The sequence below is a fragment of the Antechinus flavipes genome, chromosome 1, assembly GCF_016432865.1.
Source record: "Antechinus flavipes isolate AdamAnt ecotype Samford, QLD, Australia chromosome 1, AdamAnt_v2, whole genome shotgun sequence".
NCBI lineage: Eukaryota > Metazoa > Chordata > Mammalia > Dasyuromorphia > Dasyuridae > Antechinus > Antechinus flavipes.
Window position 1 is genome coordinate 135,754,156 of NC_067398.1, and position 6,000 is coordinate 135,760,155.

The window sequence follows — 6,000 nt, forward strand, 5'->3', positions numbered from 1 at the left end:
TTAATAGCTTTACCTCTAAACATAATCTTCCCAACTATACCTTTTCTGTTGAGGACAAAACCACTGTTTCGACATCCTAGTTAGCATCTTCAATATTGCCTTCTTCATCCTTCATATGCAATCAGCTGCCAAAACTTATCAATTCCACCTCTTCAACAGCCCTTCAATGAGTACCATAGCCATCTAACTTCAGTCCCTTATCCTCCACTGCCTAGATAATTGCAGTAGAACACTTCTTACATTCGGTTTCTTTCTCTAATCCATAATATACACAACTACTCGATTAATATCTAACCATGTCATTCTCCTTTCTAATAAGATTCAGTTGTTCCCTATGGTTTCTAGTCTTTCTGTTTGGCATTTAAGGTTCTCCACAATCAGATTCTAGTCTATTTTTGTCAGGTGGATTACACATCTTGCTCCAACCAAACTGGTCTATGTGTGATTCTCTGTACATAAAATTTCATTAGCAATCTCTGTTTCTTTTGAACAACCTATTTCCCATATCTGGAATTCTCCCTAGCTCTCTATATCTTTACCTCCTAGAACCTTCATTTTCCTTCTACATAAAGCTCTGCCTCTTTCAAAATCTTTTTCCAGATTCCTCCAATTATTACTAAGCATTCTTTTAAATGTTGGAGTTTTCACTTCAATTAAGTCACTGAACCATTAACAGATTGTGTGTATGTAATTGTTATACAATATGGCTTACTTATGTATAGGTATGTGTATTTGCATGCATACATGCATTAGGTGTGTTATCAGTGCCTTCCCAAGAATAAAATATTGTCAGTAATAATCTTTGGTGAAGAAAAAAGAAGGTTGAATTGTGTTAAAAGCAAAAATAAAATAGAAAAGAGTTATTCTAAAAACCTTACTTGAAGTAAGAAGCACTCTAGTTTTAGCTCTAGCCATTACATACATGACAGCTTTAGAAAAAATCTTATTCAATTTTACCTACTTACATAAACAAGGTAATTTATCCTAGACTCTATCTCCTTCAAAGAGTAGGAGAAGAAACATAATCACATAAACTTTATGGGAAGTCTGCTTGGGAATAAAATCATTGTATAAAGCCAGTGTCCTCAATGACAGTGTTTTGATTAATAGGAAAATAGGAAGGAACTTGGAAATATATTGCTGAATACCTTACAAGAAATTTTGGCACCCAAAATCAAAGAACCAAAATGGAAGGGCCACAGGCTCTTTCTCCCCTTCTCAGACAAGACAGTGAAGTCAGTGAACTAGGGTTGGGCTGTGACATCTTCCAAAGCAAACTGCTACAAGTTATTCCCTGTTTATTTCCCTGAAGGTGACTACTAAAACACTACCTGTCCTGACTCGCACTCAGTGTCTGAAAGACTGAAGACCTCTCAAGTCTTAGCACTCCAATGTAAACTTTCCTCCAGAGAGGAATCCAATCATATAAGTTAATCAATAAACATTAAAGACCATCACCATGCTAAGTGTTGGGGACAAAAAGAAAAATAGAAGCCATTCCCTTACCTCAAGTAGCTCACAGCTTAAGAGAAGAGACAATATGCAAATAGCTATGTACAAACAAGATATAGCCAGAGTAAGTCAGAAATAATCAACAAAGAGAAAGCACTAGAATTAAGGAGGATTAGGAAAAGCTTCCTACAGAAAGAGAGATTTTTAACTATGACTAAAAGAACACTAGGGAAGCCAGAATTAAAGATGAGGAGGGAGAGCATTCCAGGCTTGTGAGACAGCCAGAAAACATTCCTGGACTTAGGAAATGGAGTGTCCTGTGAGAGGAACAGCAGAGACTAATCCCTGGATTGTAGAATGCATGAGAGGAATTTAAAGGTGTAAGAAATCTGGAAAAGTGGAAAGGGGAAAAGTGAGTCTGTGAATTGCTTTTGAATACCAGACAGAGGGTTTTATATTTGATCTTGGAGATGGTAGGGAATCACTGGAGTTTAATGAATATGTTTGTCAGTGGAGGGGAAAGGGGGCTGAGATAATCAGGCCTAAGCTTTAGGAAGATAACTGTGACTACTGAGTGAGGATGGACTGGAGTGGAAAGAGACTTGTGTCAATAAAACCAAAACTGAGGCTACTGTAATCCCCCAGGCAGAAGGTAATGTCTTTTAGAAGGAGGAAAGGGATATATGTGAGAGATGTAACAAAGGTAAAATCAATAAGCTTTAGAAACAGATTGGATATGGGGGATGAGAGAGAGAGGAATTGACCATGATATAATTTTAAAAGCCTGAGTGATTAGAAGGATGGTGTTACCCTCCATAGCAAGAGGGAACTTAGAAATTAAGGTAGAGAAGAAATAATAATGAGTTCAGTTTGGAGAATATTGCGTTTACATGTCACTCTGACCTCATTATGTAGTTTAAGGACTATCTTCTATACTAAATGAACATTCTACCATAGAAACTTACCCCTCTGATATTTCCATTAGCCAATTTCAGCCAAAGAGATGTCCTGTTTGTACACAGTTTTCTTCATGTTATCTCTTACATTAGAGAATAAACTCTGAAAATAGGTTTCATTTTTACCTTTCAGTATCCTCTGTGCTTAACTCAATACCTGGTACACAGTAGGCACTTAATAAATACCTGTTGATTTGAGTTGACTATTTCACAGGGAGAATGTGGGAAACTATAAAATCTAGCATCCTTTTAGCAAAGCACTAACTCTCTCTCTCTCTTTCTCTCTCTCTCTCTCTCTCTCTTTTTTCTCTCTCTTTTTCTCTCTCTCTTTCTCTCTCTCTCTCTCTCTCTCTCTCTCTCTCTCTCTCTCTCTCTCTCTCTCTCTCTCTCTCTCTTTTCCTCCCTCTCTCTTTCTGCTTCTCTCTGTGTCTTTCTGTCTCTCAAAATAAAAATTCTAGATAAAATCAAAAAAATTCTTACATTAGGCATCGATTTCAGAGCATAAAAATCTTAATGGAAGAGGATGTTCAGGCAAGTGAAAGTCATTCAAGTTTTAGCCTTTCTTTTTGTCTATCTCTATGACTTCTCCAGTACAGGAGTTTAGGGAAAAAACATTGTATCAATCCCATTTTGACCCTTTGGAGGGCAGCAAATTTATGTAAAAATTCCAATTCCACAATACGTATTTCTAGTGAAATTCTCCTTGGTATCTTAGTACAATGGGCTACATTACATTGAAGTAGATGGTTTCACAAAAACCAGGATTTTGTCTTTTTCCCTGTACAGTGAGAAAAGGGAGAACAGACTAAGCTGGGGTAGGAGAGAAGGGAAATATAATCTATGAGACCTTGGCTTACAACAAAAAAGGACCCAATGGTCTGAAAAATGCTGAAGTCTTCCCCAATTCCTGGGGAGATTTTACACATATTTCTGCTGACTTAGGTCAAGGTATTAGAAAGACTTTCTGAAGGCGTGGAACTGATTAACTCAAGCCCCTACCCAGACTGATCCAGGACAAAGGATTAGGACAAAGGATAACAGTACAAAAGAACTGGTCGGGATGGTGAGTAAGGAGAGGAGGAGAGGCCTTTGGTTTCTTGGTACCAATAGGCTTATGAGGTTTTATTCTTAACTAAATCCTTGAATTCCTGGTCTGGAAGTTCACCAGATTGATAGGCCCTAGTGAAAAAGTGAGAGATCAGCTTGCCACACTATTTAAAATATCCCCTTTAGAAAACTTCTGCATTCTTGCTGGTGCTAGTGTTGTTGTTGTTGTTGTTGTTGTTTTTCACCGAGACTGTCACTAGCATTCCTTAAGCTGAGAATCAGAATTTGCTTCACTTTGGAAGTGAAGGTTTTCCAAATGGGGCCTCATTTTGCCAAGCCCAGGTCTCTACAGCTAGAACTGTTTGTGCTCAATCGCTGGAGGAACCTGGCACAAGTTGAGCTTCAGAGTTATTACCCTCGATAGTCGCTAACATCCCCTTCCTCTGAGCCATCCAGCAACCATTTGTCTTAATCAGTCACGGTCTGTTACAGTCACAAAAGTGCTGACCCATAAAAAACAATCTGTTCAAAAATCACATTGTTTTCTTTTCAGACACCATCGACACCCTTGCGATGTAAAACAACATGTCTGCTCATCTGGCTAGAAAGGGAAAGATACTTGGGAACAAAGGCTCCCATTGGAAAATCCAATGCTAAAATACAGGGGGAATAAAATGTGTCTCCTTGAACAAAGTAGAAGTTACTGAGAAGTAACGCTTCTCCTTCCCTTTTCCCCAATTGTTTCTCATTGCTTGGTTTGTATAAAAATATTAAAAGATGAGCACCATAGTGTATTCTTCATAATATCCTTGATGTAGTAGACACTTAAAAATTGGATTTAGATTTTATTTTATACTTCCCAAGCACTTTGAATTAATTGATTCATCCAATATTATTCTGAACCATCATAAAGTTTATCAAAAGAAAATAATTATGAACTGCTTGCATTACAGGTATTTTATGAAAAAAAATTTACTATATATCTTTTGTGCTATATACAAATTAGAAATTTTAAGAAAAAATCTATATATATGTGAGTGTGTGTGTTTTATATATACACACACACACATACACATACATACACACATATATCCACAAAATTATCATATAGCCATACATTTTTAGAGTTAGAAAAAACTTCTAAAATAACCTAGTGCATTCTTATAATGTTATAGTTTAGACACATAAATAAAGTCATGAATTGTGGCTCACCAAAAGTCACAACCATGCTGTGGCAGAGCTTGGACTAACTGGAGTCAAGATCTCCTAACTTCCAGTCCAGAGATCTTTCCAATATTCTAAGCTGCTAAAAAAGATGACTTTAAATAATTTTTAATGGAGTCATTTTATATAATGGGATGAGGAGGGGCGGAAGGGAGTCTTTCCAATTTAAGGAAATCTGTAAAAAACTTTGTGAAAGAAACTCACTTCTGATACTACCTTGCTCTTATTTTTATGCTTCTAAATTTTGGATTTCACTGTAATTTTACTGATATTTGGAACTCTGAAGAAGAACTAATTCCCTTTATCCATGTAAATCAGTACTTGCTCTGCAATATGCAGTCTTAAAGGGCTACCTTGAGCACTGGAAGATTATATGACTTGCCTAGAATCAAAAAGACAGTGGCAGAAGCAAGCCTCTTCTTGCATCTTCCACGATTCAAGGAGAGGCCAGTTCTCCTTCTATTATTCAACACACTTTCTCTACATTCTATTTTATTTCGAATATATTTTCAACATATGTATATATTTACTTATAATTCTATGAGGGCATGGGCAGTTTCATTTTTGTCTTCCTATCTCTAAGCCCTAGCACAGTGTCAGGTACCCATTAGAAATGAAATGCCTGTTGATTGATTAAATAATTGATCCCTAATTTGTATTTTAGAGGGTGATGGAGAGAGAGCTATCCTTTCAGAGAGAGTCAGGAAGATCTGTCTTCAAGTCCTGTCTCTGATACATTCTACCTACATAACCTTGGCAAGGTGCTTAACTTTTCAGTGCTCCAGTAAGCTTTTCAAGACCTGAAGTTGCAGAGAAGACACCTGGATTTATATGGGTAGTGTTTTCTCCCTACATCAGAAGTGTCAAACACCTGCCTTTAACTAGATTAAAAGTAATTAGGAAATGTTCAACAAAATAAATAAAAATACCATGGATACTGATAGCACAGTCAACTTTCCTTTGGGTAATATTCCCAGAAAAAGGCACAGAAGTAAAAAACATGAATATGGAAATAGGGGTTAGGTCCCCTGCTACCACCCAAAGCTGTATCTTTCATTGAAGACTACTGAAAGTACAATTCTCACTTTAAGTAAATTTGCATTGTGCAAAGTCAACTTTCTCTAAAGAAAACTGAAAGACAATTGCATTCCAAAAAACCCCCACCTATATTAATTTTACTGTACAATTATTGTGCTTGCTCTCTCACCTCCTGCCTGGCTCAGTGCTTCATGGTCTCCCACCCTCCCATCAAAAAACAAAAGAAAGCAAAACAAAAAAACAATCCTCCAAGTTAAAGCAGAAGAATTGATGTATTGGGGGC